We start from the raw sequence: 13,129 nt of genomic DNA on the forward strand, positions 1-13,129 counted from the left end.
TATGCCCCTGAAATGGATTTTCATTCAGAGAACACATCCAATCATGAGAAGAGACTGTATAAAATAAATATTAAGGAGTGAGAAGAATGGAGAGGGTGGAAACTGCGACAGGAAGAGAGTGGAGAGAGAGAGAAAACGAGACCGAGAAGGATGAGAGATTTTCACTGGTGTGCTTTAATAAAATTGACAACGGGTGAATTGATTCTAGCTGACATTGGCTGAAAACTGAGCAACTGGGAGCCCCCAATAGGTCCCCAATGAATCCAATAGAATTACCAGTTAATCAGGTGTCTCCTGTAGAATCCAGCTGAAAGCAGTTCACATCCAATCTGTTCAATACTGAACTGTGTTAAACTGCTTTGTACTCCTGGAAAACAGGTGTCAGGTAGATGTTCAAGCTAATTGGCTTAGTTTGATGATGAACAGGGTAAAAGGATCTCCACACTCTCTGTTCATAAATGTAGTTCTCAAGCAGTATGTCTTCCTGCTTTGCCACTGTAGTCTTCTGCAGTGGCCAAGTTGAAGGCAGCAACACAAAGAAACAAAAGCTCCTCTCATGCCATTTGCCAGTGCCTGCACAGCTCCACACTTTATGCAGTTCGTCCCATGTGCGGCACAATGCACAGCTCAGAAAGGAGAAGCAGTGGTGGCAAAAGAGGTAAGAAAAGAGGATAATTGCTCTTGAGTAAATGGTTAATGCCAGGAACACCTGATACTGATGTAACTACAATGCATTGTCACAGGATTAAGTAAACAAGATTTGGTGGGATGCACATGTACAACCGTGTGTAGAGTACTGAGATGTACATAATCTGTAAATAAACAAGAATGTTTTTTTTTTTACAAATAACAGTCTGTGGTAGCAATAACAGGCAAACTCTAAAGAATCCCAGGACAAAACATGGTGGCCGTCGTGGTGGCAGCAGACAGAGACAAAACTCCAAGGAAATACTGTAGACCTGAAATACCTACAAACCCTTGGGAAAAGGACAAGAAGAAAAGAAGATTGACGATCGCCTGAGAACAAGCCTTGTGGGTACTGCAGATGCAAGCAAACGGACAGACCCAGAGTCCAGACAGCAGTGAGTACAGATCTCAACCGATAAGTCAAACTACTGAAGCGACAACAGATCTCGAGCTTAGGGTAAGCGTGGAGTCGACATTGCCACTCCCAGAATCGTTCCAAAGTGCTAATGGCTCGCAACAGGGACAACACTGGGACAATTGGAGGATGCGATTCTCCAGATACAGAACAGCTTTTGGTTTGCATATCACATAACCCGAAGGGCAGATTCTAAGCCTATGGTCTCTTCACGCCAAGAAATGTCCCCCAGTCACTCATAAACAAAGCCAAGGGTGTGATTAAATGCACATAACAACAATGGGCTATCCATACCGACAAAGCAGAGTTCTGAAATGGTCACAATAAGAACGTCTAATGGTCCAGTTAGAATCTGTGTGGACTTGACTCAATTAAACAAGTGAGTAGAGCATCAATTCCACCTGGCAGACACTGCATGCTCTCTCTCCATGGACACCTGAGCATGGTTGTAGTTGTGGGAGAGAAGCAGGCCATCCCTTGCAGCTGCCTGCTGCCTGGACCTGTTGATGGCTACCTTGGCCAGGCCCAGCAACAGTCCAATGAAGAGATCTTCTGATCTGCCCAGTCTTTTCAGATTATCTATAAATTTAAAAGATTAACAGAAAATTACAAAACTGAATGAAAGGCAGCTTATGAAAAAAACTGCCAATGGACTTTTTAATACTGAAAAAATATTTTCAACTGTTCTTTAAAATTCCAACGTTGTGACTATTTATCACATTTTGTCCCAAAATTGAGTTCAACTCTATGGTGAATTGTAGCTTAGATTTATTTTGTCAGACGTGTATTATTTATCATAGTGGTTATAAAACCTGGGATTAATTTAGTCAAATTCATGATAAATCGGAGAAGCCTCTGCTCAATTTATCTTTTAGATTCCTAGTTGAAATAAAGTGAGAAGTTTACAAAACTCAAACAAGTAGGTAACTACAGCAAAACACAATTGAAAGAATCAATAATGGAAGGACGCAAAACGGACTGGGCCTCTTTTCTCTTTAAAAGGCATGGCTGAGAGGTGACCTAAAAGAAGTCTTCAAAACAATTAACGTTTTGGCACAGAAAGTATTTCTCCAGGCTACTAATCAAGTGGTCCAGGCTATTGTTCTGGGGCTATGGGTTCAAGGGCCACAAACAAACTTGTAGCCAATTAATACATCTGGAAATGAAAGTTTGTCTGGGTGGAGGACCTCAATGTCCAATAGCACCACAACTGACTGAGCTGTCCTAGTCATAAAGGACATGTCTGTTAGACTTGGTCTGCAACAGATGGTGAGAGAATCAACCTTGACCTCATCAATCTGCCTGTGCCAGATGCATCTGTCCATGATTGTATTGGTAGGAGTGACCACCACACGGTCTTTGTGGAGATGAAGTCTGTCCTTCACATTGAGGATACCCTTTATTATGCTATGGGGCACTATCACCATACTAATTGGGATAGGTTTCGAACTGATCTAGAAACTCAAAACTGGGCATCCACGAGGCACTGTGGGCCAACAGCACCGAAGTTATATTCAATGACAAACTGTAACCTCACGGCCTTGCAATTCCCCAATCTATGATTACATCAAGCCAAGGGACCAACCCTGGTTCAAAGAAGAATACAGAAGGGCAGCACGGTAGCACATTGGTTAGCAATGTTGCTTCACAGCTCCAGGGTCTCAGGTTCGATTCCCAGCTTGGGTCACTGTCTGTGCGGAGTCTGCACGTTCTCTCCGTGACTGCGTGGGTTTCCTCCGGGTGCTCCAGTTTCTCCGCACAATCCAAAGATGTGCAGGTTAGGTGGATTGGCCGTGCTAATTTCCCCTTAGTGTCCAAAAAAGGTTAGGTGGGGTTGTGTATAGGGTGGAGGTATGGGTTTGGGTAGGGTGCTCTTTCCAAGGGTCGAATGGCCTCCTTCTGCACTGTAAATTCTATGCTTCTAGAAGGGCATGCCAAGAGCAGCACAAGGCACACCGATAGGTGAGGTGTCAAACCTGGCGAAGCTACAACACAGGACTACTTGCCAAACAAGGAAGCGGCATATGATAGACGGAGCGACCCAATTCCAAAACTAACGGATCAGATCTAAGCTCTGCTGTCTGCAATATCCAGTGGTGGAACATTAAACAAGTAGCAGGAGGAGAAGGCTCCATCAATCAAACCTTCCTCAATGATGGGAGAAGGCCAGCACATCAGTGCGAAAGCCGAGGCTGAAGCATTTCCAATCATCTTCAGCCAAAACGGCCAGGTGAATGATCCACCTTTGCTTCCTTCTGAGGCCCCCAATATCGCAATTGCCAATCTTCAGCCAATTTGATTCACTCCACGTGATATCAAGAAATGGTTGAAGGCACTGGATACCGCAAAGGCTATGGGCCACAAGAACATTCCAGCAATAACACTGAATATTTGTGCTTCAGAAATAATCGTGCTCCCAGCAAATCTTTTCCAGTACAGCCACAACATTGGAATTTACCCAGCAATATGGGAAATTGGCCAAGTATGTCCTGTTCACAAAAGGTAGCACAAATCCAACAGACCACGCTCAATCATCAACAAAGAGACAGAAGGTGTCAACGGCCGTGATATCAAGCAGAACTACTCAGCAATAATCTGCTCACTAGCGCTAAATTTCGGTTCCGCCTGGGCCACTCAGCTTGTGATCTTATTCCAACCTCCATTCAAATGTAAACAAAATTTCTTAACTCAAGGGGTAGGGTGAGAGTGTCTACCCTTGACATCAAGGCAGTATTTGACCAAATATGACAGCAAGGAGCCCTAGTAAAACTGAAGTCAATGGGAATCAGGAGGAAAACTTTCCACTGGTTGGTGCCATATCTAGCACAAAGGAAAATGGTTGTGAGTGTTTGAGGTCAATCATCTTAGTCCCAGGACATCATTGTGGCAATTAACATTCGCAACATACTAGTGTCAGGCAATTATGAGAATTTGATCATCTCCCCTTGACATTACTATCACTTAATACCCCACTATCAATAACCTGGGGTTTACCATTGACCAGAAACTGAACTACACCAGCCTTATAAATACTGTAGCTACAAGAACAGATCAAGGGCGGGATTGTCCGTCCCATCGGCAGCGGGATTCTCCGTCTCGCAGGCCGGCCAATGGGGTTTTCCATTGTGGGCAACCCCACGCCGTCGGGAAAGTCCCCAGGCATGGGTGCGCTGCCGGCTCAACGGAGAATTCCGAAAGTGGAGAATCCTGCCCCAGAGGTTAAACTTTCTGAGGAGAGTAACTCACCTTCTTATTCTCCAAAGCCTGGCCACCAGCTACAAGGCACAAGTCAGGAGGTGTGATGGAATGGGGACGGTGCGGTGGCACCTTGGTTAACACTGCTGCCTCACGGTGCCGAGGACCTGGATTTGATCCCAGCCCCGGGTCACTGTCCATGTGGAGTTTGCACATTCTCCCCATCTCTGCATGGGTCTCACCCCTACAACCCAAAGATGTTCAGGGTAGGTGGATTGAACACATCAAATTGCCCTCAATTGGATTTGTTTTTAAAATTTGATTGAATATTCCCCACTTGCCTGGATCAGTGCACCTCCAACAACACTCAAGAAGCTCAACACCATCCAGGACAAAACAGTCTGCTTGATTGGCATGTCATCCACCACCTGAAATATTCCCTCCCTCCACACACAGTGCCAACAGTGTGTACCATCCTCAAGATGCACTGTAGCAACTCACCAAAACTCCTTTGACAGCACCTTCTAACCCGCAACCTCTACCACATCGAATAACAGAGGCAGCAGGTTCATGGGAACAGCACTATCTCCCAAGTTCCCCTCCAAGCCATGAACCACTCTGACTTGGAACTATTTTTCCATTCCTTCACTTTTTACTGTGTCAAAATCCTGGAACTCCCTCCCTGTCAGCACTGTGGATCTACCTACACCATATTGGACTACAGAGGTTCGAGAAGGCATCCCCCACCACCTTGTTGAGAGTAATTAATAAATAAAAAACATTTTTTATTTTTCTTTGAAGTGCTCAAGAAATGCTATCTGGCCAGAAGGCACTGGAAGAGCAACAGATGGAACAGTAGAAAGCCATTGATGGTGAAGAAACACCATTAATCAGTCTCACACTCTGCTCCACCTCAGACACTGACAGGTAGATGAACTCTATACTTTGTAAATAACTTGTAGTTGTGAGATATTCCTTAAAACAAAAGTGAAACTCAAGAGGTGTAATTGGATTTCCTGGCTGTGATCTCACTTCAGAGAAAGGAACCTGTGACAAAGATTGCTATGGAGATGAGAGTTAGCTTCAAACGAGAACAACCAGAAACTAGTTGGGGGTTTCTAGTTATGACTTGTGGTCATCATAATACCATAAGACGTAGGAGCAGAAGTAGGACATTCAGTCCATCGAGTCCACTCCGCCATTCAATGAGATCATGGCTGATCTGCTATTATCCTCAACTCCACTTACCCACCTTATACCTTGATTCCCTTACTGAATAAAAATCTATCTATCTCAGCCTTAAACATACTTAATAACCCAGCCTCTACAGCTCTCTGTGGTAGAGAATTCCACAGGTTCATTACTCTCTGAGACAAGAAATTACTCCTCATCTCTGTCTTAAATTGGCAAACCCTTACTCTGATATAATGCCTTCTGGTCCTAGACTCTCCCACAAGGGAAAACAACCTCTCAGAATCTACCCTGTCAAGCTCCCTGAGAATCCGACATGTCTCAATAAGGTCACCTCTCATTCTTCTAAACTCCAATGAGTACAGGCCCAACCTACTCAACCTCTCCTCAAAAGAAAATCCCTCCATACCCGGGATCAATCCAGTGAACCTTCTCTGGACTTCCTCCAATGCCAGTATATATTTTCTTAGATAAGGGGACCAAACTGTTCATATTATTCCAGTGTAGTCTAACTAGTGTCTTGTACAGTTTAAGAAAGACTTGCCTGTTTTTATTCTCCATTCCCTTTGAAATAAAGGGCAATATTCCATTTGCCTTCCCAATTACCTGCTGAAATTGCTTGCTAGTTTTTTGGTGATTTATGGAAGAGGACCCCCAAATCCCTCTGCGCTGCAGTTTTCTGCAGTCTTTCTCCATGTATATATTAGTCAGCTTCTTTATTTTTCCTACCAAAGTGCATAAATTTCACAGATTCCTTCATTATATTTCATCTGCCAAGCTTTTGCCCATTCACCTAACCTGTCTATATCCCTCTGTAAGCCTACTTGTGACAACAATAAAGATTTAAAAATATATATAATCCCATACAACTGTGTGGAAATGTTCACACATCTGCGAGGTTTTTTAAAGTAAACTTCATCATTTGAGTGAAAAACCATTTTGTCTGCGATGACTGATTCATTTTATCTTGATTTTGGGATTCTCTTTTACAGTAGAAGCTTTATAAAGTGAGACCTTTTCATTGGGGTCGTTTTGAGGATTCATTTCCTTTCAGGTTATTACTCACTGCAGAGATCGTTGTTGTATATGATTTACAGGTACCTTTAAGAGTTGTGTATTTTGAAGTACTTTCAATCACTGCCACAAGACAGGATGTGATGTAACATCATGACTCTGTCCTCAAACTACATCATTCGAGTTCAGATGTGTCTCACCAATTTCCCACATTAAAACTATCTGCATATGGACTCATCTTCTAGTACAGAACACACATTATTGTTTTTAACCAATCCTTGTTGTATGATTGGTATGTTTACGTAGAGTAGAATAATTGTAACATGGTTGCATCGTGGCTTTTGAAAATTAGACGGAAGTGTCAAAGCCTTAAACTCTTCACAAACAGAAGAATAATTGTGTGGAAGTGAAACAATCGTAGCAACCATCCAGTATTAAATCAGCTTGTGTAAGTGATTCTGTAACGTAATACAGATCCAACAAATGGTATCGTCATTTTGGGACATCACGCTGTGCACAAGCCAGCCAGCAGGCATCATGTTCCAGGGAGAATGTTAAAATTCAAATGAGTTTTAAGTAGTTCAACCTTTCTCCTGCTAAGTTTCTGCAGGGACAGAGATAACTGGCTGACTCAAGAGGAGCTAGCTTTGAGCAGAACTCCACGGACAGAAGAATACGTCCAATTCTCCAATCCCGCGGCAGAGTGTCCACGCCGTCTTAAATGCCGTCACGTTTTACGACGGTGTGACTGGGCCGCTCCCACATCTAACTCTGGCCCCTACAGGGGGGCCAGCACGGCGCTGGAGCGGTTTGCGCCGCTCCAGCTGCAGGTCCCGGCGGAAACTGTGCGCCGCGGGATCCGCGCATGTGCAGTTGCGCCGGCGCCAACAAGGACATGCGCAGTGGCCTCCTTCAACGTGCCAGCCCCGACGCAACATGGCGCAGGGCTTAAGGGGCCAGCCCGCTGATCGGTGTGTCCCGATCGCGGGCCAGGCCACATCGGAGCCCCCCCCGGGTCAGACCCCCCCCCCCCCACAGACCGCCACCCGACCCTTACAGGCTGAGGTCCTGCCGGCCCAGAGCAGGTTAGAATGGCGCCGGCGGGACTCGGCTCTTTTCCCATCCGGGCCGGAGATTCGGCGGGCTGGCCGCGTAGAGCGGCCCGCAACCGGCGCTGCCCTAACCACCCCGGCGCCAATGGCGCCGATTCTCCGCACTGCAGAGAATCGCGTGCCGGCGTCGGGGCGGCGTGGCCCGTTTGCGGGGATTCTGCAGCCTTGCGCAGGGCTGGGAGAGTCCCGCCCAATATTCCTGCCCTCTGTCCCTTCAGGTGGTTGAGGCAAAATTATTACACTGCAGGCTGGGCTAGGGATGAACAGAACAATCCATTCAGTAACAGTTTCCAGTAGCCCCTGACAACTAAAGGAAAGATGCATGAAACCTTTTTTACTGTTTGATTTTACATTTGAAACTTCGCAGTTCATTTTGTGCCGTAATCATTGTTTTATGAGTTATAGCATATCCAACTGTGTTTACTGGATCTCAATGTCCACAAACCAAATAAAGAAGCCTAACTGCATTAGGCAATGAGGCCTCCACAAATGTCACAGGAAACCACAATCAGAAGCCTGACAGGTACAGCATTCAAACCAACCACAAGCTGAAACAAACAGTGGCAAAACAAGATCCGCAAAAGGAAATCTACACTTGTATACGATGAGAGACCATCGATACACAAAGTGAGCAGGCATTCACGACAGACACCATGTTAGAACCAAAATGCAACCCCGCTCCTCTTCCCCCGCCACCCCCCTTCCGTACCAGGATCTAGAATATTCATTGTATTCTGCGAAGGTTTTAGCATCTGTGAAATCATGTTAAAGATACCCAGCAGATGGTACTGCCTCATAACAATCCTTTTGACACTATATATGAGTAATACAGAAAACTGGATTTTGAGTGACCTGAATAATTCAGTGAACTAAGATGAGCTTGTGTTTCATATCCTGGGATGTATTGTTCCATAACAAATGAATCAGCCTTTTTGCTAATTCAATGAAATGTATAGTAGCAGCTTTTGCGGGCACATAAACTATCATAAGGAAAGTTTGCAGTTCCTGTTTTGATTGGTCACCCGTTTCTTTTAGTCCCTCAAACCACACTTGGCGAGCTAAATCTTGCAGTGACACTCAATTATGATCCTTTGTGGCTGAATACCACTGCTTCCTGTTCATCTTTGCAATGCAATGAGATAGTGACCTTCAAACCAATCCAATGATACATTAGTGATGCAGTGAAAAAGACTTGTGTCAACTTTATGAAGCAATGCCACGTAATTAGGATTACGCAAAATGCTGGCAGACACATTAACAAACTTCATTGTGGCAGGCTAATTTCTTCATGATATTAACTTGCAGAACAATCTATAGAAAATGTCCAACAGCAATGAAAGAAAAAAAATAATGTTGTAATATATCATTATTATGTAAGAATTAATTCAATGTTTATAATAATAGTCCTGAGCCTTTCATGGGATTAGCAAAAGAAAAAGAAACTCTGGCAGTCTGCAGCATCTTTCATGGCCTCAGGACAACCCAAAGCACTTTACAACCATTGGAGTACTTTTGAAGTGTAATCACTCTGTAAATTATACACTGTATATTTAAAACAATGTCTACATCATATTCCATTCTCAGTATGATATCCTTCGGATTGATTTTAACTCTGGTTGTCTTGCGGAAATGGAGAGCCAATGCTGCAGCCTTCTGCCAGGTGCCCAGTAAATTGGGGGTCCGATGATATACAAAGAACCCTGAGACAATTTCGGAGGACATCTGAGAGGAGCTCCACTAATTTTGAACCAAGCAGCAGAAAGGAAGGGTCAGACACTCCAAAATCCTAAATAGATAATTATTTCTATAGATTCCATTGAAATAATGTGACCTTGAGCTACTTCACGCTGGGATCAGTCCTTTCTCTCGACCAACCTGTCTGCCACCTGATTCTGCAATCCTATAATTCAGAATTGCATCTGCCTGCAACAGCAGAAGCTTATTGGGGGATGAAGCTCGTTGGTGATATGATATTGAAACGCAAGATGGTTTAGGCACCTACTGGCTGGGATGGGCAAGCATTCTGCCTGCTGTCCACATGTTCCAGGCTTCCAGTTAAAACCGTGTTTCTCAATTGAAATTTAAATGCATCATCCTGATCTAATCACGATCGGACTGCATGTTCATTTTACACCTCTTTGGGCTGTGGTTGCGATTTGCAATCTGCCTGTGCCCATTTCCATTCCGACACAGCAAAGGCACAATGTTTGTGCTACCTCTTCATTTGAGTGATTTTTGTGAACATTCCCGTTTGACCTGCACTGCTGATTGACTGCCTGTGCTCACAAGGGGGGTTCAACCACATGTGACACTGGCATGTGCCCCAGCTAGCCTCCAGCTCTTAAAAGACTATATGTCCCTCTTAAACAGGCACTGCGTTGAATGAAAGGAAGCTGCAACTGGACAAAAGGGAAATGGAGCACAAAGGCTGTTCACTGATGTAGCTCTAGAAGTCTTAGGCATGGAGGTGAACAAGAGGAGAGATGGCATGTTTCCATGGGAAACCAGGAACTCCTCAAGGGACACTGTCCACGGAATCATAGAATTTACAGTGTAGAAGGAGGCCATTCAGCCCATCGAATCTGCACCGACCTTTGGAAAGAGCACCCTACTTAAGCTTAAGCCCATGCCTCCACCCTGATGTACCGTCAATTACCACAAGATGAGAATGGTGGAACAATCGAGGCTTTATTGAACAAGATGTTGTGCGTCCTGTAGCTGGAACCAGAATGGCTGCAGCGCCGGAGAGCACACACTTTTATACACCACCTGCTGGGGTGGAGCCAGCTGGCAGGAATTTACCGTCGTACCTGTAATATATGGGCAGTGCCGTAATACATACAATATACCACAATATACCACGAGTGGTGTTTAACACATTCACCCCCTGTGAAAGAAAGAGTCCGGCGGGGGTGCGGAAACATTACAAATTAAATTAAGTCTGTCGGGGGCTGTGACCGTCTGCCGCAATCGCCTCAGTCCTGGTGGTGACGTGGGTGCCGACCTGGTCACCTGCGACTCTGGGAGCGTGTTGTCCTCGTCTTCGTCACCCCTGAGTGGGTCCAGTGGGAGGACGGATCCTGCTGGGGTGGGGGCTGCGGTGAGGTTCGCTGGAGGGAGGGTGAGTGGCGCAGGGGTGAATGAGGCAACCGGGGGGGGAAGTAGCCGGTCAGGGATCGTGGGTGGGGACCCAGCGGGTGCCAGGTCCCGGAGGGAGACGGTGTCTTGGCGCCCGTCGGGGTGTGCCACGAAGGCATACTGCGGGTTTGCATGTAGAAGGTGGACTTTCTCGACCGGGGGTCCGATTTATGGCTCCGCATGTGCTTCCGGAGGAGGACTGGTCCAGGAACTGTCAGCCATGTTGGGAGCGAGACCCCTGAGGTGGACTTCCTGGGAAGGCAAACACATGTTCATGAGGGGTCTCATTAGTGGCGGTGCAGAGGATCAACCGGTTGGAGTGGAGCGCGTCGGGGAGGACCTCCTGCCAGTGGGAGACCGGTCGATGTTTGGGCCAGCAGGACTGCCTTCCAGACCATCCCGTTCTCCCTCTCCAACTGCCTGCTCCCCCGGGGGTTGTAGCTGGCCGTCCTGTTGAGGCGATGCCCGTGCTGAGCAGGAACTGACGCAGCTCATCGCTCATGAAAGAGGATTCCCGATCGCTGTGGATGTAGGTGGGGAAACCGAACAGAGCGAAGATACTGTGCAGGGCTTAAATTACCGTGGCAGAAGTCATGTCGTGGCATGGGATGGCGAAGGGGAATCGTGAGTACTCATCAATAACGTTGAGGAAGTACACGTTGTGGTCGGTGGAAGGGAGGAGCCCTTTGAAATCCACGCTGAGGCTATCAAAGGGGCGGGAGGCCTTCACCAGGTGCGCTCTATCTGACCGGTAGAAGTGCGGCTTTCACTCTGCGCAGACTTGGCAGTCTCTGGTGACGGTCCTGACCTCCTCAATGGAGTAGGGCAGGTTGCGGGCTTTGACAAAATGGAAGAACCGGATGACCCCCAGGTGGCAGAGGTCATAGTGGAGAGCCCAGAGTCAGTCTATCTGTGCGTTGGCACATGTACCGCGGGATAGGGCATCTGGGGGCTCATTGAGCTTACCCGGGCGATACAAGATCTCATAGTTATAGGTGGAGAGTGCGATCCTCCACCTCACGATCTTGTCATTTTTGATCTTGCCTCGTTGCGTATTGTTAAACATAAAGGCAACCAACCGTTGGTCTCCTGCCGGCCAGATAATGCCTCCAACGCGCACAGCTTCCACAATGGGCCTCCTTCTTGACAGAGGAGTGCCGAATTTCGGAGGCATGGAGGGTGCGGGAAAAGAAAGCCACGGGCCTGCCCGCCTGGTTGCGGGTGGCGGCCAGAGCCACGTACGATGCATCGCTCTACATTTGGAAGGGGAGGGATTCGTTGACCGCGTGCATCGTCACCTTGGCGATGTCCGCTTTGATGTGGTTGAAGGCCTGGCGGGCCTCAGCCGTCAGGGGAAAAACTGCGGACATGATGAGTGGGCGGGCCTTGTCCACATAATTAGGGACCCACTGGGCGTAATATGAGAAAAACCCCAGGCAACGTTTCAGGGGCAGTGGGGGAGAGGGAGTTCCAGGAGGGGACGCATACGGTCGGGGTCGGGCCCTAGGAGTCCATTTTCCACTACATAGCCAAGGATGGCTAAGCGGTTGGTGCGGAACACGCATTTCTCCTTATTGTAGGTGAGGTTAAGGGGTTTGGCGGTATAGAGGAATTTTTGGAGGTTTGCTGATCATGGCCGCAGATGGTGACGTTATCTAGGTACAGGAAGGTGGCCCGCAGCCCGTACTGGTCAACTATTCAGTCCATCTCTCGCTGGAAGACCGAGACCCCATTGGTGACGCCGAAGGGAACCCTAAGGAAGTGATAGAGGCGGCCATCTGCTTCGAATGCAGTGTATTGGTGGTCCTCCGGGCGGATGGGGAGCTAGTGGTAGGCGGACCTCAAGTCTCCTATGGAAAAGACACGATCTGATTGACCATGTCAGATATGCGTGGGAGGGGGTACGCGTCGAGCTATGTGTACCTATTGATGGTCTGACTGTAGTCAATGACCATCCTGTGCTTCTCCCCAGTTTTCACTACCACTACTTGAGCTCTCCAGGGGCTGTTTTTGGCCTCAATGATCCCCTCCCGCAGAAGCCGTTGGACCTCCGACCTGATGAAAGTCCTGTCCTGGGCACTGTACCATCTGCTCCTAGTGGCAACGGGTTTGTAGTCCGGGGTGAGGTTCGCAAACAGGGAAAGTGGATCGACCTTAAGAGTCGTGAGGCCGCAGACGGTGTGGGGGGGCAGGGGTCTGCTGAATTTCAAAGTCCGGCTTTGGAGATGGCACTGAAAATCCAGGCCGAGCAACAGGGCAGAGGTGGGGGAGGACGTAGAGCTGGAAATTGCTGAACTCTACGCCTTGGACGGTGAGGGTCGCGATACAGTATCCCCGGATTTCCACGGAATGGGATCCGGGGGCCAATGAGATTTTC

Source organism: Scyliorhinus torazame, chromosome 14, assembly GCF_047496885.1.
Source record: "Scyliorhinus torazame isolate Kashiwa2021f chromosome 14, sScyTor2.1, whole genome shotgun sequence".
Lineage (NCBI taxonomy): Eukaryota > Metazoa > Chordata > Chondrichthyes > Carcharhiniformes > Scyliorhinidae > Scyliorhinus > Scyliorhinus torazame.